The sequence below is a fragment of the Balaenoptera physalus genome, assembly GCF_965194825.1.
Source record: "Balaenoptera physalus genome assembly, chromosome: 20".
Lineage (NCBI taxonomy): Eukaryota > Metazoa > Chordata > Mammalia > Artiodactyla > Balaenopteridae > Balaenoptera > Balaenoptera physalus.
In genome coordinates, this window is record NC_138901.1 from 11,266,525 (window position 1) to 11,289,948 (window position 23,424).

A 23,424-nucleotide genomic window follows, 5' to 3' on the forward strand; every position below is an offset into this window, starting at 1 on the left:
CCAGGACATGCTTGTTTATGGATCATTTACTAGTGCCATATCAATGTCTTATGCTACTGTGTTTAACTTTGAGACAGTGGATCCTAATTTATGATCTGTTTTGTTGCCTTATTAAAATTAATGATAGTTTTCACTTAAATAAATATATTTTCACTTAAATGCATATATTTGAGAAATAGTTGCCAGATTGTCCCTGACAGTATTCTTTTCTCTGAGAAGAATGTCATGCTAAGTAGATTATGGTTGATTCTATAGATTATTTTTTTCTTCATTTTAAATGGCATAACTTTATGGAATTGTCTTTATAGAATTGTGAGCCTGTTTTAAATTTAGGAATAATAAATCCAAACAAATGTAGAAAACTGGCATTTTAAGATTATCCCAGTTTTCTACAAGAATATTCATTACAGCATTCATTCATTCATTCATTTAGTCTGTATTTATTGAGTGCCTGCAAATAACCTAATATCCATCAATAGAGAATTGATTAATTAACTTTTGGTGCATCATACAATAGACTTCCATGCAGCTACTAAACACAGAAGTAATTCTGTGTGTGCTGTTATGGGAAAGTTTCTAAGATATATTATTAAATTAAAAAACAAACCACGGGCTTCCCTGGTGGCGCAGTGGTTAGGAGTCTGCCTGCCGGTGCAGGGGACACGGGTTCGAGCCCTGGTCTGGGAGGATCCCACATGCCACGGAGCAACTGGGCCCGTGAGCCACAACTGCTGAGCCTGCACGTCTGGAGCTTGTGCTCCGCGACGGGAGAGGCCGCGACGGTGGGAGGCCCGCGCACCGTGATGAGGAGTGGTCCCCGCTCTCCGCAACTGGAGAAAGCCCTCGCACAGAAACGAAGACCCAACACAGCCAAAAAAATAAATAAATAAATTAATTAATTAATTAAACATACATGTAAAAAAAAAAAACAAACCACACACATTAAAAAAAAATACAACTAAGGCACAGAGCAGACTGTCTGGTATGATCCTATTTTTGTGTTTTTAAAAAGCTATATATACATATAAAAATAAGTGCTTATCTATGTAAAAAATATATGGAAAGTTACACATTTAAGGACAGGGATAGGAGGTAGGCATCAGTAGAATTATACTTATAAAAATTTATATTTTCCTGTATTTAATTATTATATCCTTTTGCATGGTTATTTTAATGTTAGTGAAAAACATGATTACCCTTATGATATGTCCTCTGTGGGCCTATTAACGATACATTTGTTTTATTTTTTGAGGTGGTGGTTCTAAGGTTTGCAGTATTACATCCTTAACTTATCACATTGTACCTCAAATAACAGTACACCTCTTCACATGTGAGGTAAGAACCTGACAGCCTGGTGCTTCTGTCCCCCATCCTTTTGCTGTTCGAGTCATACATTTTACTTCTGCATGTTATAAACCCCAGACTACGTTGTTATTATTTTTTAAAAAAGTCAATTATCTTTTAAAGAAATTTGAAAAACGAGAACATCCTTTATATTTACCCACATAGTTCAGTTCCCAGCCTTCATTGCTCTGTGCAGCTCTGAGTTTGAATCTGGAATCATTTTTCTCCGTCTGAAGAATGTTATTACTTGGGTCCCCTGGCGATACATTTTCTCAACTTTTGTTTGTGTGGGAGTGTCTTTATTTCATCATCATTTTTTTATTCCAAAATTTTATTTATTTTATTTTTTGCTGTGTTGGGTCTTTGTTGCTGCACGCGGGCTTTCTCTAGTTGCGGCGAGCGGGGGCTGCTCTTCGTTGCGGTGTGCGGGCTTCTCATTGCGGTGGCTTCTCTCGTTGCAGAGCACAGGCTCTAGGTGCGTGGGCTTCAGTAGTTGTGGCACACGGGCTCAGTAGTTGTGGTTCACAGGCTCTAGAGCGCAGGCTCAGTAGTTGTGGCGCACGGGCTTAGTTGCTCCATGGCATGTGGGATCTTCCCAGACCAGGGCTTGAACCCATGTCCCCTGCATTGGCAGGCAGATTCTTAACCACTGTGCCACCAAGGAAGCCCTCATCATCATTTTTGAAGGATGTTTTCACTGGATGTAAAATTCTAGGTTGACTTTTCTTCTTCAGCACTTTGAAGATGCCCTGTTGTGGTCAGGCCTGCATTGCTCCTGATGAAAAGTGTGCTCTAGTCTTGTTTTTGTTCCCCAGGATGTAATGTGTCTTTTTTTCCTCCTGCTACTTTTAAGATTTTTCTCTTTATCATTGGAATTTAGCAGTTTGATTATGATGTGCATTGGTGTCCTTTTCTTTGTGAGTAGCCTGCTTGTGGTCTACTGAGATTCTTGGATCTGTAGGATTATGGTTTTCAGCAAATTTTTGGAAAATGTACTGCCATATATTTTCAATTTTTCAATTTTTCTCACTCTGCTCCCTTTCAATCTTCCGGAGCTCCAATTACATTAATCTTAGATGTTTCATATTGTTCCATGAGGCTCTCTCCCCACTCCTACCTTTTTCCCCCCTCTGTGTTTTAATTTGGATCATTTCTATTGCAATGTCTTCAAGTTCTCTCATTTCTATTGCACTGTCTTCAAGTTCTCTCAGTCTGTTCTTTTGCAGTGTCAAATATGTTGTTAAGCCCACCCAGTGTAGTTTTTCTTTTTCTTTTTTTTTTTTTTTGGCCACACCACACGGCCTGCGGGATCTTAGTTCCCTGACCAGGGATCGAACTTGCATTGGAAGCATGGAGTCCTAACTACTGGACCACCAGAGAATTCCCACCACCCAATGTAGTTTTCATTTTGATATTACGTTTTTATTTTCTAGAAATTCTACTTGGGTCTTTTTTATAGTTTATTTTTCTCTCTTCTTTGTGTTCATGTTTTCCTTTAAATCCTTGAACAAATCTGTAATGCCATTTTAAAGCTCTTGTCTGTTATTTCCATCATCACTGTCATTTCTGGGTCTGTTTCTCTGGATTGATTTTCTTTTGCTTATGGATCACATTTTCCTGCTTTTACTTATATCTAGTAATTTTTGATTGGATACCAGACACACTGAGTGTTATGTTGTTGAGAATCTGGATGTTATTGTTTTCATTAAAACAGTGTTCAGTTTTGTTCTGGAAGGAAGTTAGTGTACTAGTAGTGTATCAGCTTCCTTCTTTCAAGGTTGTTTTCTAGCTTTGTTAAAGCAGGTTTGGATCAGGGGTTGGCAGACTATGACCCACTGCTTGTTTTTGTAAGTAAAGTCTTTTGGAACACAGCAGTGTCTTTTATGTATTGTCTGGGTTGCTTTTGTGCTACGCTGGCAAAGTTGAGTAGTTCAGCAGAGACTGTGTGACCCAGATATTTACCATCTGGCTCTTTATGGAAAGAAGTGGATGACCCCTTTTAGAGAAGCCTTTGCTCTGAGTCTAGTCTTGCCCTATGCCTAAGGTGGGGCCACCTTTCTGGGTGAATATTCTGAGTGGTCAGTGGGGTCTCTTCATTCTGAGTTGTTGGAACTTGGATGTTTCCCACCCTCTCTCAGTAGTTCTTTGCTTGGCCTCCTGGAGTCTCGCCAACTACATGCTCAGCCAGGGACACGAGGGACCCCATGTAGATTTCTGGCACACCCTTTCTGTGTAGTGCTTTCCTCTTTGGTCCTTGGGCCCACCAATTCCACCTGCTGTAGCCTCCGTGAACTCTGGTCTCTGTTTTCTCAGCTCAGTGATCCTACCTTTCTCTGCTCAGGGCCCTGTCTCTCCGTGCAGAAAGCTCAGTGATCATGGGGCTCACTTCATTTGCTTTCTTTCTTTCAGCAATCATGTTCCGATACTGCATGTAGTTTAATGTCTGAAAAAGTGTTTTATATGTTTTGTTTAGCTTTCTAGTTGTGCACGGCGAGAGGACTAGTCTGATACTGGTTACTCCATCTTTACTGGAAGGGGAGGTCTCCCTGAGTAGGATTCGGAAGAGCCAGGGAGGACAGGAGGTTTTGGAGAGATTAATGATGCATGACTAGATCACCTTTTATTCAGTGGAGTAGTTGATAGCTGATTCTTTACAATTAATAGTTATGTGTTGTAGTTCTTTTACTGAACCTTATTTTTTGCCAGTGGAATTTTACTTTCCAACTTCAACGTGGCATTAAAATTTAAGATTACATTGTATCAAGTTGATAGTACAGATTAACTGTTGGGAAGAGTTGCACTTGCAGTGATCCCTAGACAGGTAATTTACAAGTCTGGATTTAGAGTCCTCCTTTCTCTGATAACATCCTTTGCATTTCATTTGGGCTTTATAAAGCCAGGTGGGTCAGAGTTTGAAACTGAAATAACTGTTAAACATGTAAGAGGATTTAAAAATAAAATCCTTTCCTGTTTTGGTGTTACAGATCTAAATTGGGCGCTTTGTCATGCAGTGTTAGAGTACCGGATTTGACCTGCTACCTTAAGGGTTTAGTTAATTGTACAGAAATCCTCTTTGGTGTTAATAATCATTAGAGCCCTAGAAGGAATTGTCAAATTGCTCTTTTCATTTAACTATGGGGTTAAGCGGGTCTAGTCTTATTTGATTTGGTTTACTTTCTTTTTAAAAAAATTATGAGGCAAAAAATGCATAAAACATCTATTTATAGTTTAACTCATATTTAGAAAAAGAACACCTATGTACACCCTACCCAGGTCAGGAAATAGACCCTTTCAGCACCCTGGAAGCACCCTTGATGTGTCCTACCCTCATCACAATTACTTCCTCCCTCCAAGAGGCAAATATTTTTCTTACTTTTTTGGGTGATACTTATTTCTTCACTTTTCTTAATGGTTTTCCTGCCTATGCATGCATATCTAAAAAACTGTGCTTATTTTGCCACTTTGAAGGTTATATGATTGATATACTGCATGTATGTTTCTTTGCATTGCTTCTTTTCTCAGTATTACATTTGTAAGATTCACCCAGGTTGTTGAATATGTGTGTAATTAATTCATTTTTACTTCTGTATAGTATCTCATTACAGGTATATGTCACAATTTACTTATCTATCCTACTCCTGAAAGATGTTGAAATGAGCATTCTTTTGTATTCTGGTACACATAGCAGGCATAGGGCACAGGTACAGCATAATTATATATTCTTTTTTTTTTTTTTAAAGCCTGTTCTGGTCTTTTGCCCATGTTTTAGTTGAGTTGCCTTTTTCTTACTGATTTTAGGAGCTTTTACATATTTTGGATATTTACTGTAAGTGCCTTTCCACTTTGAAGCTTGTCTTTCTGCTTTCTTTGTGAGGGGTCTTTTGACATCTCAGTTTTAATGGCATCAGATTTGTTATTTTTTCTTTTTCATCTTCGTGCTCTTTTCCATCTTGGTTAAGAACTTCTTTCCTACTCTTCCCTGGTAGCATGAAGGTGATCCCCAGTCCTGTCTGGAAAGCTCCCTCCCGGTTTGGGTTATGCACTTTGTGTGTGTGGTCTATGGAAGGGGTCCAGTTTTCTTTTTTTCTTTCCCCCATGTAGATATCTAGTTGTCTTAGTGGATTTTGCTGGAAAGCTCATCCTTCCCTCAGCTGCAGGGCTCTGTCTTTTGTCCAGAGGCCGTGTCAGTGTGGGTCTGTCGGGGGCTTCCTGCTCTTTCCCCATGGTCACTGTTGCACCACTCCTCTGTCTTAATTACGAGCTTTATGGAAATCGACTGAGAGCAGTCCTCACAGTTGTTTTCTTTGAGAAACATCTGGCTCTTCTTGTTCTTCTGCTCTTCATGTGAGGTTAAGAATTAGCTTGCAAGTTCAAAGAAAGAAAATTTTTTGGGTATGTGATTGGGATTGCGTTGAGCCTGTATTTCAATTTGGGGAGATTTAACATTTTTACAAAATTGAGTGTTCCAGTCCATAAACACAGCATGTCTTCATTTAAAGGTAGGTCTGAGAATTTCCCTAAATAAAGCTATATACCTCCCCTGTAGAGGTGTTGCCATTCTTTTTTTTTTTTTCTCTTTCTTTTTTTGGCCGCACCTTGTGGCTTGTGGGATCTTAGTTCCCCAATCAGAGATCAAACCTGCGCCCTCAGCAATGAAAGCGCAGAGTCTTAACCACTGGACCGCCGGGGAATACCCTGTTGCCTGTCTTTTATTCAGTTTCTTTTAGGTACTTCATATTATCTTGATGCTTTCCTAAATAGCATCTTTTAAAAATCTAATTTTTTTTTTGTTCGTGTACTAGAAAGTAATTTATTTTTATATGTAGCGCTCACAGCATCTTCGATTTCATCAGGAGCCCTGGCAGCCCATGTGCACAGCTTCCTGCCTCCGCCGCTGCGCTGCGTGTGTAAAGCTGCTGGGGATGAGATGGGTGTAGGGGGGGTGTGTGGACACAGAGAAACCATGCCTTGGCTTCTTACCGGTTTAATACTGTTCTAATCACAGGGCCACTTGACAGCTTTTGTTTCAGGTGCTGTCATCCCACAGATCAGACAGCGGCTCTGGGCACCAGCCTTCCCCATTTTCCTTACCTGGTGCATCTTCAGGGAGTTGGTGCTGTGAGACGTCAGCCCCACTCAGGCACCTTCCTGCATGGCTCTGGGGACAGGTTCAGGCTTCGTGGTGACTCGAGCCAAGGAGAGTGATCCCTCAACACTTGAATGATCTGTTCCATGAATGCTTGATAGGACCTGCCAGTGAAGCCGTGCAATCCGAAACGTTCCTTTGTAAAAAGAGTTTTTAAAATATGATTTAGGCTTTTGAAATGGTATTTTTCCCCCCAATTTTATTTATTTATTTTCCTTCCAGTTTTATTGAGATATAACTGGCATACAGCATTGTATAAGTTTAAGTTGCACAGCAGGATGATTTGACTTGCATGTATCATGAAATGATTATCACAGTAAGTTTAGTAAACATCCATCATCTCATATAGATAAAAAAATTAAAGAAATAGAAAAGAATTTTTTCCTTGTGATGAGAACTCTTAAGGTTTGCTCTCTTAACAACGTTCCTGTATAACATACAGCTGTGTTAATTATATTCATCATGTTGTACATTACATCCCTAGCACTTATTTATCTTATAACTGGAAGTTTGTACCTTTCAGTATTTTTTTAAAAGTCAGTTTTAGTAATTTGTATTTTTAGAGAATTTTGTCCATTTTTTCTGGGTTTCAAATTTAGGAGCATTAAGTCGTTCATCATATTCTCTTGTGATCTTTTTAAAGTCTATAGAACTGTAGTAATGTTCCCTTTCTATTCCTGACATTGAGTATTTGTGTGTCCACTCTTTTTTCTCAGTTCTGGCCAGAGGATTGTCTATTTTTTAGTCTTTCAAATAACCAGCTCTTGGCTTTGTTGATACTCTATACCATTAATATTTTATTAATTTATTTAAAAATCTTATTTCCTTTTTCTACTTTCCTTGGATTCATTTTATTTCCTTTTCCCCTATTCTTGAGGGGGAAATTCCTGAGATGGGTACTTAGCTTATTAATTTCCAGTCATTTGTTTTTTCGAATATAGGCATTTTATAAATATTTAAATTATAAACTATAATATGTAAATTAAATACTTGGCTGCATTCAACAAGTTTTGATGTGTAGTATTTTTGTTATTCAGTTCAAAGTTTCTAAATTTCATTTTGACTTCATTATGAGTTATTTAAAAGTGTGCTTTGTAATTTTTAAAAATAGAGGAATTTTCCTAGGATTGTTTTTTGATTTCTTGCTTAATTACAGTTTGATCAGAGAACATGTATGTGATTTCAGCAAGTAGTAACAGATGCACTGGGCATCCTTAGGGGAGCCACTTACATGATTGTCTTATGTGAGTGGCACCCCCTAGTGTTGTGGATCATGTGACTTGCACAACTCTGCGCATACGTGTGTGTGTGTGTGTGTGTGTGCGCGCGCACGCGCGCGTGTGCGTACACTCCAAATTTCGGTCTTTTGAAATTTGTTGAGCTTTGCCTTTTGGACCTGTATAGGGTCAGGTTTGGTAAATGTTCCCCGTGTGCTTGACCACAGTGTGTATCTGTAATAGCTGGGTGCCATATGTGAGCATTAAATTAGATATTTTATTTGTCATGTATAGATCATTTATGTCTTTACTGATTTTTTTATTTCTATCAATAACCGAGAGAAGTGTATTAAAACCTCTCACCATGATTGTAAATATGTCAGATCCTCCTTATAGTTCTGTTTGTGCTTTGTTTATATTCTGAGGCTATATTATTATGTCATACAAATTTAAAACTGTATCTTCCTGGTGAATGGGAGTCTGAATTGCTATGAAGTCATTCTCTTTATCCCTAATAATGCTTTTTTGCTTTAAAGTATGTTTCCTTAATATAGTTACACCAGTTTTTTCTTGCTTAGTATTTGCACTGTTTATTTTTCTATCCTTTTATATACGTCAACCTTTCTTTTCAACCTTATGTTTTTCATATGTCTCTTGTAAACAGCTTGTAGTTAGAGTTAAAGAAAAAAGTCTAGTCTGATGATTTTTGTCTTTTAATTGGAACATTTAGTCTATTTACATTTATTTGGGCTTAAATCTGCAATATTATTTTGTGTTTTCTATTTGTCCTGCCTGTATTCTTCTTTTTTTTCCCCCATACCTTCTTATGGATTGAAAATATTTATTATTCAATTTCTTCCCCTTTGCTGTTTTTGAAGTAACATAACTGTTTTTCTCTTGTTGTAATAGTTCCCTAGCAATCACAGTAGGAATACTCAAAAAAAGCATAAAGTTAATCAGGACCTTTGTTTTTTTTCCTGGACAACATAAGACGGGAAAAATCCACCTAACCTTTTATTTCTTATATGTTAGTATTGTGTATTTTATTTCTGTTTCTTTTTTTTTTTAGCACAAGTAGTTATTCTTGCTTTATACTGCCAACATTCTTTTAGATTAATGCACATTTATGACTTTTTGCTCTCATTCCTTTTGGATCTCAGACCTTCCACATGGGATTGCTTTATTTATTTATTTATTTATTTGGTTGTGCCAGCTCTTAGTTGCGGCAGGCGGGCTCCTTAGTTGCGGCTCGCCGGTTCCTTAGTTGTGGCATGTGAACTCTTAGTTGCGGCACGCATGTGGGATCTAGTTCCCTGACCGGGGATTGAACTCGGGCCCCCTGCATTGGAAATGCAGAGTCTTAGCCACTGCGCCAACAGGGAAGTCCCATGGAATCACTTTTATTTTGACTGAAAGATTTTAGAATTTCCCCTCATGAGGGTCTGCTGATGTCACATTCTCTTTGTTAATCTGAAAATGTCTTTATTAAGTCCTGATTCTTAAAGGACACTTTTACCAGATGTGGAATCCTGGATTGGCACTTTCTCTCAGCACCTGAAGAAGTCATTCCACCACCTCCTGCTTCTATTGTGGCTTAGAAGCTGCCAGGCAGTTGCTGGAGTTCTTCCCACACACTATTTGTGAAACTCTAATTAGATTTATGTTCACTCTCTTTTCCATATTTCTCTTCCATATCTTCCTTTCTGTCCTTTTGAGCTGCACTGTGGACAGTTTCTTCTTTTTTATCACGTTCACGCAGTCTCTCTTTAGCTATGTCTAAGCTGCCATTTGTCATTCACTGAATTTTTCACATTCTGCATTCTGCTTAATTCTTTCAATCCACTGAGTTTTTAATATTGTTTTTTGCGTTTTTAATTTTTTAGAACTTTATTTGATTTATTAGCAGGTCACTTAAAATTTTTTCTCGTTCCCTGCAACTATTTTCAATTTGCCTTTTAGTTCATTTGACTCTAAGCATAGCATTTTGTCACTGTCTAGTATTCCAATTTGAGGATCTTTGGGTCTTCTGTTTGCTGCTTACGTTGATCATTGCCCCGTTACTGTGTTTATTTGTGTGCTTTGTTATTTTTTGTTGTGTACTGCTTTCCTTCGGGAAGCTATCTGTGGGCATTGGGCAGGCCCAGGGTGAAGGCACTTTCCTCCAGGGTGGGTTCTTGTTTGTTTTGCCAGGCAGTTGGTCCTAGTCTGGGACTGCTTTTTGTGGTCTTGGCCTGAGGTTCCCTGGGCCATCTAGAACTGAGAACCCAGCTTGCAAAGTGCACGAAGGACACAGAAGACCACATGTTGTATGATTCAATAAAAAATGTCCAGACTAGGCTGGGGTCAGGGGTGGGGGGTGAAGAATGACTTCACATGGGCACGACAGTTTCTTTTTGGAGTGATGGAAATGTTCTAAAATGAGATGGTGGCAGAACTCTAAATATTCTAAACCCCTCATTTGTACAAAAAACAGGCAAATTTTATGATATATAACATAATACTCATAAAGCTGTTTTGAAAATGCATGAAGGTCCCATGTGGCTGTTAAGTCCTCAGGGCCATGTTTTGTTCCTCTTTCTCCTTTTCTGCTCTTGTCACTGCCATGCTCCCCAGGGTGGTGGTTGTGGGCAGAGGCGAGGTGGTGCCCCGTTGGCACAGCCCACTGGGGTCCCTGCTTACGTGGGGGCCTTGCCTCCTAGGTTCCTGCTCTGGGCTGCCTGTGTGCTGTGACTTCCCCTGCTCACCTGCAAATCCCTTCTGATCTGCTGCTGCCTCTGGGTCCCTGCTGTCCCTCAGATTTTCACCTTGTAGTTTCTTGCTAGCTTCACAGCTCCTCAGTGCTTTTAAGGAGGTTGCAAATCAAAAGAAAGCAAAACATTTGGCCCAGGTTGCCCGCTCCTTGCCTGTACTGCCCCTGCCTCTCACCTTGCAGGGCTGGAAGACCTTGCCCTTGTCACTGGATGTGGAAGTCCTCCCCTGTTCACTTGTTTCCCACACTCCTATTAAACATTTCCCGTGCTTTTAGGCCCCTTTTCTACCATTTATTAATGAAACAAGTGATATAAAATAGCTCTTCAATCTCATAAAATAGTTCCTCGATTTCAGTGGGTTTTGATAGTGGGGTGATGGCTGGCCCTGAGGATCAGAGGTAATCTATCTGATTGTAAACATCTGCATTTTATTTTTGCCAGAATAATTTAAAAAATTGAGTTGATTGGGGGTGGGATGGAGTGGGGGAGGGTTTGAAATAAGGTGATCACATTAGTATGCTAGAATTTTTTAATAAGGAAAATAACTGTTGTAGTAATTATTATTATGGATTACATAATTCCCATTCTTTTTGTTTCTTAGAGTTTTTGTTTAGATGTGTTAAGCTTTGGTTTTTGTGAATTGCCCATAGCTTTTCACTGTTCTTGGTAAGGACAGGAAAATAATTGATATAGCTGAGCAAAGACACCAGATGTATGAAGAGCGAGAGGGAGAGAGCTCTACAGAGGCATTGACAATAAAACATATCAAATAGTGCTTCCGTTAAATTAAAAACACAAAAGGCTGTATTTACAGAGTTAGTGAATTAAAATGAGGTTAATAAAATGTTTGAGTTCAAAATTTACAGTTTGTTAACTTGCATATAAATAATCATAATTTAAAAAATGGTATTCCTTTTTTGTGTTGCAGTCTTTTTTTATTCCAGGCTTTCTACTTATTCCCACAAATTTATATCTCTGTGTGACAAAGGGGTGTGGGGTTCAGAGTTATCTGGCTGTTGATATACACACACACATACACACCCTTTGAAACTGCAAAGCATATAAAAATTTGATCACACAAGATAGTGTGCCTGCTTCCCAATCCTGGTAGACCTGTAGCATCTTCCAAGTCTATTTCAAATGCTAACTAACGTCTTCCTGAATCCTTGTCTCCACCTCTTCCTTTTGTTTGTTTATTTATTTATTTATTTATTTTGGCTGCGTTGGGTCTTTGTTGTTGTATGCAGGCTTTCTCTAGTGCCGAGCCGGGGCTACTCTTCGTTATGGTGCACAGGCTTCTCATTGCTGTGGCTTCTCTTGTTGTGGAGCACGGGCTCTAGGCGCGCGGGCTTCAGTAGTTGTGGTGCGCAGGCTCTAGAGTGCAGGCTCAGTAGTTGTGGTGCACAGGCTTAGTTGCTCCATGGCATGTGGGATCTTTCCACACCAGGGCTCGAACCCATGTCCCCTGCACTGGCAAGCAGATTCTTTTTGCTTTTATTTTTATTTATTTATTTTTGGCTGTGTTGGGTCTTCATTGCTGCATGTGGGCTTTCTCTAGTTGTGGCGAGTGGGGGCTACTCTTCATGGTGGTGTGCAGGCTTCTCATTGCAGTGGCTTCTCTTGTTGCAGAGCACGGGCTTTAGGTGTGCAGGCTTCAGTAGTTGTGGCACACGGGCTCAGTAGTTGTGGCTCGTGGGCTCTAGAGTGCAGGCTCAGTAGTTGTGGCTCATGGGCTCTAGAGCGCAGGCCCAGTAGTTGTGGCGCACAGGCTTAGTTGCTCTGCAGCATGTGGGATCTTCCCGGACCAGGGCTTGAACCCGTGTCCGCTGCATTGACAGGCGGATTCTTAACCACTGCACCACCAGGGAAGTCCGGCAGGCAGATTCTTAGCCTTGTGCCATCAGGGAAGTCCTCACCTCTTCCTTTTTAAATCCCATAGCATTTTGTACATTTTTGTGCCTTGGAACATAAATTACTTTCATTTTATAGTTTACTGTTATATTCTTTTTACCTTTTAATAAAATTTATATAAGAAAGCAATATGATAGAAGATTTGAAAAGTCGAAGAAAGTAGTAATAATAATGAAATAATACTAAGAGCTACTTGAATATTGGTTTCCTTTCCTGTCATTTTTCAGATGCCTATGTGATCACACTGATTTCATCATGATACAGTTTTATGTTTTATTTTTTGTACTTATCTCATCATATGCAGTTTTCCTAGATTGCTAAATGTTCTTTTCACTAATTTTTGATGGCTCCTTGTTAGTCCACACTTTAGTCTCCTGTTGTTGGCTATTCAGGTTTCATCTTGTATGGTTCCCTTCCCCCATGTTAAGAATTATTTCATTAGTGTGGATTCTGGAAGTCAGAGAGCTGGGAAAGAACACTTGGAGGGAGGATGTGAAAGAGACCGCAGCCCCTGAATTCACGCCTCCGCCTTCCTGTGCTGCTCCCTTTGCTTAGAGGTTCTGCTGTGCTTACCCCTTCTACCTGAAATGTCATCTCTCTGTTCCAGACTGTTCTCATTAATACATTTTTCTTCCACTTTTTTTTTTTCCAGAGATGGGGATACCTTATTTAGCTAGAACCCCTAGATTCATGACAAGGTGCCCCTGTCAGAGCATACAGTGAAAAAGTATTCATACTTACATTTTTGGATGAAAAAAATGTTTTATTCATGGAATAATAGCGAACCCATGCTGCTATGCAATACCACTTGTTAAAATAGTCACCTTGCAGTGTGCAGCTAAGAGTGTGGATGAATGGTCTTTAATGCTTGGCCTGTGGGCAGAATGAAATAAAAAGTGAGGTTGATGTTGGCCCAGAAGTTTTTGGCCTTGTTACTGTGTATTCTTTTACATGGGTTTTACCATAGGAATTCTTGCCAGCTCTTAGTGGGAATATTTGGCAAATATTCTGAAGTGTGGGTATTTTTGTGCCCTTTCTTCCTACTCCTTGCTCTGTCCCTAAGTAAGGGAGGTGGCATTGTATGAAGTCATGGTGGTCCGGGGTGAGGGCCAGCTTCACATCTTGCATTTACTACGTAACTGGCTGCCTGGCCTGAGCCTCAGTTTTTTGTCTATGAAACGGGCATAATGTCAGCCTTGTAAGATTGCCGTGAAGTTCGTTTATTTTAGAATGGGGGATAGGGCACATAAGCTGATGGGCATGTTGTAAACTGAAGAAAGCAAACTAGCAAAATGTGTACAGTGTCATGTAAGTTGTGCTTCAGCTGCATGCATGCGTGTCTGTGTGTGAGTGTGTGCATGGCAGTGGGAGCCTGGAAGCACACCCGAGGTTCTTGGAGGAGGAGGAGGGGGCTTCTTCGGCCTTCTCTTCCCTTCTGCACATCTCTGTATCATTTCAGTTTATTACTGATGAGATTTGAGATATTTTTTCCAATTGAAGCACATTTTATGTCAATATAATCAGTACCAAAAGCTCTTCATTTGATCACTAAATGAAATGTATTTTTCTGTAATATGCAGTATATTTACACCATTGATTTTACTGTAACCAGTGCTTGGAAAAATGAGTTGAAAGGTGAAAATAACTTTTCCTAGTTGGAAAAAAAAAGATTTTGATCTACCTTTAATGACATAGGAAAACATTCACAACATGACAAAGTGAGAAAAACATTGGATCTAAAACACTGCCTGTGTTGTGTGGTACAGAGGGAAAGAGAGTAAAACACAACTGTATGAATGGTGGTTATTGGTTTTCTGTGGTAATCATAATTATTATAAAATGATTGTAAAGTTGTAAGTACAGTGATCAGAACTGGCTGCCACACTCATGGTGTTGGCTGATGGGTGAGAGGAGAGGGAGGTGGCCATCCTCACCTTCATCTGGGGAGTTGACATTTGCTGTCCACTGCCTGCCTCGGAGGTCTCATCCTGCTGTTAACCCATGGTGTGCTTTCTATCAAAACATTCCTTAGGCATCATTTCACACCTGTCCCGCCCCTACCCATACACTTGGTTTCTTCTGGGTGCAGAACCTAGGATTTAATGTTAAGTTTTATCTCATTAGAGTTGGTTGCTTGGCCAGATCTTTTGTGGATTCTGATCCTTTTACCCAGCTTACTTAAAATCCTCTCCAGCTATACCATTCAAGAATGGATAAGGGGAGACTTCCCTGGTGGTCCAGTGGTTAAGAATCTGCCTTCCAATGCAGGGGATGCAGGTTCAATCCCTGGTCAGGGAACTAATATCCCACATGCTGCGGGGCAACTAAGCCCACGTGCCACAACTAGAGAGCCCACGCGCTCTGGAGCCTGCACACCACAACTACTGAGCCTGCACACTCTGGAACCTGCGTGCCACAACTAGAGAAAAGGCTGCATGCTGCAACAAAGAGCCCACGCACCAAAAAGAAAGATCCTGCGTGCCACAACTAAGACCTGACTCAGCCAAAAATAAATAAATAAATAAATAAAAAATTTTTTTTAAAAAAAAGAATGGATAAGGGTACATTCTAAACCTCTTATCAAGTAATAGATAAAAATGCAGCCTTATGATCATCTCAATAGATGCAGAAAAAGCTTTTGACAAAATTCAACACCCATTTATGATAAAAACTCTCCAGAAAGTGGGCATAGAGGGAACCTACCTCAACATAATAAAGGCCATATACGACAAACCCACAGCAAACATCATTCTCAATGGTGAAAAACTGAAAGCATTTCCTCTAAGATCAGGAATGAGACAAGGATGACCACTCTCACCACTATTATTCAACATAGTTTTGGAAGTCCTAGCCACGGCAATCAGAGGAGAAAAAGAAATAAAAGGAATACAAATTGGAAAAGAAGTAAAACTGTCACTGTTTGCAGATGACATGATACTATACATAGAGAATCCTAAAAAATGCCACCAGAAAACTACTAGAGCTAATCAATGAATTTGGTAAAGTTGCAGGATACAAAATTAGTGCACAGAAATCTCTTGCATTCCTATACACTAATGATGAAAAATCTGAAAGAGAAATTATGGAAACACTCCCATTTACCATTGCAACAAAAAGAACTTACCATTGCAACAAAAGACCTGTATGCAGAAAACTATAAGACACTGATGAAAGAAATTAAAGATGATACCAACAGATGGAGAGATATACCATGTTCTTGGATTGGAAGAATCAATATTGTGAAAATGACTATACTACACAAAGCAATCTACAGATTCAGTGCAATCCCTATCAAATTACCAATGGCATTTTTTACGGAACTAGAACAACTCATCTTAAAATTTGTATGGAGACACAAAAGACCCCGAATAGCGAAAGCAGCCTTGAGGGAAAAAAACGGAGCTGGAGGAATCAGACTCCCAGACTTCAGACGATACTACAAAGCTACAGTAATCAAGACAATATGGTACTGGCACAAAAACAGAAACATAGATCAATGGAACAAGATAGAAAGCCCAGAGATAAACCCACACACCTATGGTCAACTAATCTATGACGAAGGAGGCAAGGATATACAATGGAGAAAATACAGTCTCTTCAATAAGTGGTGCTGGGAAAACTGGACAGCTACATGTAAAAGAATGAAATTAGAACACTCCCTAACACCATACAGAAAAATAAACTCAAAATGGATTCGAGACCTAAATGTAAGACCGGACACTATAAAACTCTTAGAGGAAAACATAGGAAGAACACTCTTTGACATAAATCACAGCAAGATCTTTTTTGATCCACCTCCTAGAGTAATGGAAATAAAAACAGAAATAAACAAATGGGACCTAATGAAACTTAAAAGCTTTTGCACAGCAAAGGAAACCATAAACAAGACGAAAAGACAACCCTCCGAATGGGAGAAAATATTTGCAAACGAATCAACGGACAAAGGATTAATCTCCAAAATATATGAACAGCTCATGCAGCTCAATATTAAAGAAACAAACAACCCAATCCAAAAATGGACAGAAGACCTAAATAGACATTTCTCCAAAGAAGACATACAGATGGCCAAGAAGCACATGAAAAGCTGCTCAACATCACTAATTATTAGAGAAATGCAAATCAAAACTACAATGAGGTATCACCTCACACCAGTTAGAATGGGCATCATCAGAAAATCTACAAACAACAAATGCTGGAGAGGGTATGGAGAAAAGGGAACCCTCTTGCACTGTTGTTGGGAATGTAAATTGATACAGCCACTATGGAGAACAGTATGGAGGTTCCTTAAAAAACTAAAAATAGAATTACCATACGATCCAGCAATCCCACTACTGGGCATATACCCAGAGAAAACCGTAATTCAAAAAGACACATACACCCCAGTGTTCATTGCAGCACTATTTACAGTAGCCAGGTCATGGAAGCAACCTAAATGCCCATCAACAGACGAATGGATAAGGAAGTTGTGGTACATATATACAATGGAATATTACTCAGCCATAAAAAGAAACGAAATTGAGTCATTTGTTGAAACGTGGATGGATCTAGAGACTGTCATACAGAGTGAAGTAAGTCAGAAAGAGAAAAACAAATATTGTATATTAACGCATGTATGTGGGACCTAGAAAAATGGTACAGATGAACCAGTTTTCAGGGCAGAAGTTGAGACACAGATGTAGAGAACAAACATATGGACACCAAGGAGGGAAAACCGCGATGGTGTGGGGATGGTGGTGTGCTGAATTGGGCGATTGGAATTGACATGTATACACTGATGTGTATAAAATTGATGACTGATAAGAACCTGCAGTATAAAAAAACAAACAAACAAAAAAACAACTAATACTAAACTTTCTTTGGGTTATTTGTATGGAAATATGTTAATATAAATTTTCAGACATTACATGAATTTTCTAAAAAACAAAAGAAAAAAAGAATGGATAAGGATACATTCTAAACCTCTTATCAAGTAATAGATAAAAATGCAGCCTCAGGCGTGGCCAAGGTATCATGCTGTCTGGAAACTCCCTTCTACTTCTCCGCCTGCTGGGTTCCCATATAATCGCAGCAGCTCCCAGTCTCAATTTTTAAATTTTGTCCATAAGGTTAGTTTGAGAAAGCTTGTCCAAATGTTGATATAAACGGCATTATTATTGGTAGCTCGCTTTCTGGTTAAGAAGAACCAATATTTCTGTAAACTTACTATATGCCGGGCACGGTTTAAGTGCTTTACATATATTAACTCATTTAATTCTCACGGTAACCCAGTGAGGTGGATATACCCATGTTACAGATGAGGAAATGAGGCCTGGAGCAGCTAGGTGGCTAGTCCTGGATCACACAGCTGGTAAGGAGGAGAGCCAGCATTCAGACCTGGCCATGCATCTGCGGGGGCTGTGCTTTGGTACTGCGCTGTAGTTCAGTCTGTCTCTAGTGCCATCCTCAGAAGAACCTTGAAAGCAGAGCCCTCCTGGGAGGGAGAAGTAAATGGCTAAAATGCAGAATGGTTTTCATTCCTATTCTGGAAATCATGTACTAAATGAAACGATGGTCAGTTTGAGCACCTTTCACGCCTTTGAAAACGTATTTAGGTGTCTTAGTTGATTGAAGGCACAATATGACTTAACAGTGATGTGCTGCTGGAAACAAATGAATCAAACCATGGGTGTCATCTTTTGCTGTATGGATAGAATGCAGTGTCCAGAACGAGCAGGAGGGTCTTCATGTTTATGAACTGCTTTTTCCTAAGCACTCTCTTTAAAAAGAACCTACCTTGGGACTTCCCTGGCAGTCCAGTGGTTTAGACTCCGCACTTCCACCGCAGGGGGCCTGGGTTTGATCCCTGGGCGGGGTACTAAGATCCTGCATGCTGCCTGGCATGGCCAAATAAATAAATAAATAAAATAAAATTTCTTAAAAAAAAAAAAACCCACCTTCAGCAGGAGATATTCAAGGTGTGCCATTGAGATTGTGGAGGGATTCAAACCGTGTCAGCTGAGGAGGTTCGGTCAAGGAACCTGGGGCGTGTTGCCTGGAGCAGTGTTCCTTTGTGGGAGAGTGGGGAGGGGAGATGCCTCCTGGATGTCAGCGGTCCTGTGTGGTGTAGGTGCTGCTTCTATCCGAGTTTACAAAGGAGGGAATTGAAGGTGTGAAAGGTGAAGTGAGTTGCATGGGGTCCCCTGAACTCAGGCCTGACTGCCTTCCAGGTGGCAGATGGGCTGGGGAAGGTCACGGTTTCTGACCCACAAACTGACCAGCTTCTCAGTGTGTGGCCAGGCAGTGGGACACACCTCACTACTTTACATGGTTTCTGTAGTTTTAACATGATTATGTGCTTCTTTTCTCTTTGAGGTGAAGGCCTATCAGTCAGGATCCAGTAAAGAAAACAGAACACATCCTGGATGTTTCAACAGAGGACATTTAGGTGGGGAATTTGTTTCAGAGGAGCTGAAAGGGCAAACAGGGAACCTCGAGGCATTACAGCCAGGTGGTCACTGCAAGAGGCAGCCAACACCCCCAGGTCTGGGGAACAAGGCCACTGAGGGATGCAGGGTGCTGGCGCCTCTGCTGGTACGTGGTGAGGCGGGTCCTGGGAGTGCGCGCGGAAAGAGAGGACGGTCTTCCTCCTGTCACCTGTCATCTCCCTCTAGTGTCCCTAGTGGCACAACCCCGAGAAACCTCCCTGGGACAGGAGAACTGGGGCTGACAACCCTGGTGCCTGCATCCCATGGCAGAGGCCAGCTGCTTGGACCCCTGTGAAGGCCACTCCTGGGATGTTCAGGCCTCTGCACATGCACACTGACAGTATCTTAGGGTATGCTCTGTAGATGCGCAACTGTTCTTCATCCACGGTCATTCTGTGGTTGATTCTTAGTCATATGCAGAATCTTGCTTAATCATAGGCGCTTAATAGCCTCACCCAAATGAGGGGCTTCAAAAACCTTGTGGACCCCTTAAGTTGCCACCCCAACACGTCACCCATCCCACCAGAGCCTTCGAAGCCTGGGGTGCTCACGGTCACTATGTATGGAAGAGGATGGGGGAGATCAAACCGTTCCTCTCTCCCAAAGCAGTGGGAGTCTTCGTTGCTGCACGTGGGCTTCCTCTAGTTGCAGCGAGTGGGGGCTACTCTTCGTTGCGGTGTGCGGGCTTCCCACTGCGGTGGCTTCTCTTGTTGCGGAGCACAGGCTCTAGGGGGCAGGCTCAGTAGTTGTGGCGCACGGGCTTAGTTGCTCCGCGGCATGTGGGATCGTCCTGGACCAGGGCTCGAACCCGTGTCCCCTGCATTGGCAGGCGGATTCTTAACCACTGCGCCACCAGGGAAGCCCTGTACCTATAATTTTAAAACCACTTTTCTATTAGACATTTAAGCTACTTCTGATTTTTCAATATTATAATGTTATGATGAGAATCTTTATCTAAATCTTTGTCCAGGTCACTGGCTATTTTCTTAGTGTAAGTTTCTAGATGTCATAAATATCTGGATATGAACATATTAAGGGGTATTGACATATTTTGCAGAATTGCTGTTCATACTAAGGCCAGCAGATCAGGAGACAATTGACATTGAAAAGACAGTTTATTACTCACAGTTCCCAAGAGAAGAGGGCTTGCCATGCCACGTCAGGGAGCACTGGGGGGTGTCAGGATGTGGGGGTGGGGAGGGCCTGTGGGCAAGCACCTTTACTGGGGTTTCTGCTGGAAGGAAGGGGCAAGGCAGGGCAAGCAGGCTTGGGATGGGCTATTTTGAGTAATTTGAGCAGGCTCTGGGGCATAGGGGCTGTCCTGAGTTGTCAGATACCTGGCCCTGCAGTGGTTAGGGCAGGTGGACAGTGGCCGGAGTGTGAGAGCGCCTGTGGGAGGTAGTTGGGGGTGTGGGCTCCGGGGATGTGGTGGTTGGTTTGCGTTTGAGAGCTCAGTTGTTTACTGTCTCCAGGAATTGGCTAACCCTGGGAAGGCAGTCACTCCAGGGTCAGCAAGTCAAAGCATCAAAGCATCAGAAGTACAGGAAACAAAGGACTTGGTTAAAACGGGTTTTACTATTTTACATGCCTGCTAGCAGGGTCTGAGAGTGCTTCTTTCCAACCCTCAGCATTGCCATTAAAATGTATTTGCACTGAATTAGATACCTGATCATTTCATTGTTTTAATTACACTTTACAAGTGCTTGTACAGCTGAACATTTTTACACATGTTATGGGTCAATTGTATTACTTCTTTTACTAATTGTTTGTGCTCTTTGCCCATTTATGAGTAAGACAGTGAATGAGGTGAGCTGCAGGGCATCAGCCCTGGGTTCTCTGCACGCCCCATACTCTGAGAATTGTCCTGTAAGTCTCTGACAGCCTAGAGCGAGGGCCCCTTAGGAGCGTGGCTCCATGCTCACGTATTGACCCTGTCCTGTTCAACAGTCTTGTCAGTACCTTGGATAAAGATTTGGAAGGTGTGTTTACCATGTTTGCTGATGATACAGAATTGGGAAGGACAGGTAATAATGTAGATGACAGAATCAGGATTGAACGTGATCTTGAAAGGGCGAGATGCTGGTGGAATGTGGTAAAACAGAACAAGGATGCACTGCAAGCAAGGCCTGAGTCTGTCTCCTTCCTGCCTTCCTTTCTTCTTTCCTCCCTCCTGCCCTTCCTCCCCACCCCCACCCCCACTTTTTTCAATTCCTGTTTTCCCGCTAATTGCATAAATACAGATAAATGTTCAGCAATTCATGTGCAAAGACCTAGGGATGCTGAAAAGCTAAGTCTTTGCCTTACTGATTTCCATTCGTGGGCCTCTTTGAGACCACGTGTGGAGTATCTTATTTAATGCTGGATGTTCTTTTTTGAGAGGCAGTCACAGAACAGACCAGAGGATGGCCAAGGACAGTGACTAAGATCCCGAGAGGCTTGGAAGCAGAGGCCCCTTAGGGTGATTTGCAAAGAGTGGGGTTGCAGAGTGAGAGAGGGACTGGCTGGCTCCTTTCCAACCCCAGAAGGGCTGCCACTGGGCATTTGAGAGGGAGTAGTGCAGCCTGTGGCTCCTGAGGGCTGACTGGGAACAGACCCCAGTGGCCCAGTGCAGCAGATTTGTCCCTCACTGGGACAACCAGCCTTGTCATCTCATTCCTATTGAAAATACTCAGGAGTAATTGGATGGCCATCTCCCAGGATATTAGCATTTCTGTGTTGCTAGGAGGATGCTTCATGTAATGGAAGAGGGATACCAGGTGGACCTGAATTCAGAGAGCAGCTCACAGATTCCTGGCTTTGTGGCCTTAGGATGATTGATTCTTTAGTCACTCTGAACATGGTTTTCCTGTAAAATGGGGTATTGATACCTGTTTGCCGTGATTGATGTGAGTATCTAAAGAGGCAATGCTGGTAAGTCCCACTAGTGCAGTTTCTGTTTCCTTCCTTGAAAAGTTACGCTGTGTGGATCCAAGATCCCCATTGCTCTAAACTGCACGGCCCTGGGGTTCTCTTAATGCACACATAGTATGAATATCCAGCACACATGCTTATTATGAAGATGACAGCAGGGCAGACGGGTTGTTTTAAATCTGTGACCTTTTTTAAAAATTTTTGGCCGTACTGTGTGGCATGTGGGATCTTACCAGGGATTCCCTGGCCAGGGATCGAACCCGCACCCCCCACAGTGGAAGCGCAGAGTCTTAACCACTGGACCACTAGGGAAGTCCCTGTGGCCTTTTTATTAGAACATATATCAGAATTTTTAGCTTCACTTATATCGATACTTTCATTGCACGTAAGAGCATCTATCAATAAAAACATGCTCTTGGGTTGTCCTTGTCCACTGCTTCTTTCTGAGGCCTGTCAACACTTGGGACCTAGTGAGGGGTCTTTAGGGCCAAGTGGTGGGGCCTGTGCTTCTTCTGGGCCTGTTGCTGTGCTTACAGGAACCTCTGAACTTCTCTTTTCTTCAGAATCTTTGTCTATAAAACCATAATAATAATATTGCCCTCCTAATTCTGGAAGGGAAGGGAGGAATAATTAGGCCCTCTCTGGAAAGTGCTTGAGTTCCTCAGAGGAGAGGTAGATACTGCATAATAAAAACCGAGATATCACCACCGTAATAATGGTGATAATTGCGATGATATTCATGAGCCCATGTTTTTCAGCTTGTTATGGTCATGGGTGAGACAAGGACATTTAATTTTTCTTTTTTGGACCATGTCGTGTAGAGAATTATACCTTTGCCTAGTTTCCATTTTACTGAAGGGAGAGGCCAGAGAAGATGTGTTCTTAGTTGCAAGGACGTTGTTCACTACCACCTGTCTCCCTGTACCTCTAGGACCCTTGTGGCTGGGCACAGTGGCCCTGACTCTGAGAAGAGTGGAAAGGGCTATTCTTGTTTACTCATAACACCACCAGGACGTGGCCCTGACTTGCTTGGGGTAGGTAAGGCAGGGTCTCCAGAGAAATAGAACCAACAGGCTACGTGTGCATAGGCTCGCATGTGACTATGGAGGCTGATAACTGCAAAATCTGCAGGATGGGCCAGCATGCTGGGGACCCAGGGGTGAGTTGAAGTTGCACTTCAGGCTTGGAGGCTGTTGCAGAATTCACTGGGGGAGAACAGGCTTTGGTTTTATTCAGGCCTTCAACTGATTGGATGAGGCCCACCACATTATGGAGAGAAATCTACTTTGCTCAGAGTCCACTGATTTAAACGTTAGTCTTATCCAGAAGCACCCTCACAGAATAATGGTTGCCCATGTATCTGGGAGCTGTGGCACAGCCAAGTAGACACATAAAATTAACCATCACAGGGTTGTTCTACAGAGAGTTGGGTTTTTGTAGGCGTTGGACCTGGTGAACAGGCTGCCTGGAGGCTGTGTGGGTTGTGCCAGGTGAGATGGAGCCAGGCACACCTGCGTTTTTATATCTCCAACTTTTTTCATTCTGAATGCAGTGTTCTTTCTAAGTTGTAAAGGGGAATAAATTAGCATCCTGAATTACACTTTAATGAACTTTATATTTTGTTAGTTAGGATTTTGCTGAGCGCTACAGAAAAACTACTCATGTGGGGGTTCAGAGGAGGG

General features: G+C 41.6%; 1 protein-coding gene and 1 long non-coding RNA gene across 7 annotated transcripts in view; both read left to right on the forward strand.

Moving 5' to 3' along the window:
• The window catches only part of RPTOR (regulatory associated protein of MTOR complex 1), a 451,060-nt gene that overhangs the window by 127,557 nt on the left and 300,079 nt on the right, over positions 1 to 23,424 (forward strand). The window lies entirely within an intron of this gene.
• On the forward strand, positions 935 to 17,218 carry LOC309650320. Its single transcript, XR_014257523.1, has 2 exons — positions 935 to 12,079; positions 12,243 to 17,218. It is a non-coding gene; the product is annotated as an uncharacterized lncRNA (long non-coding RNA).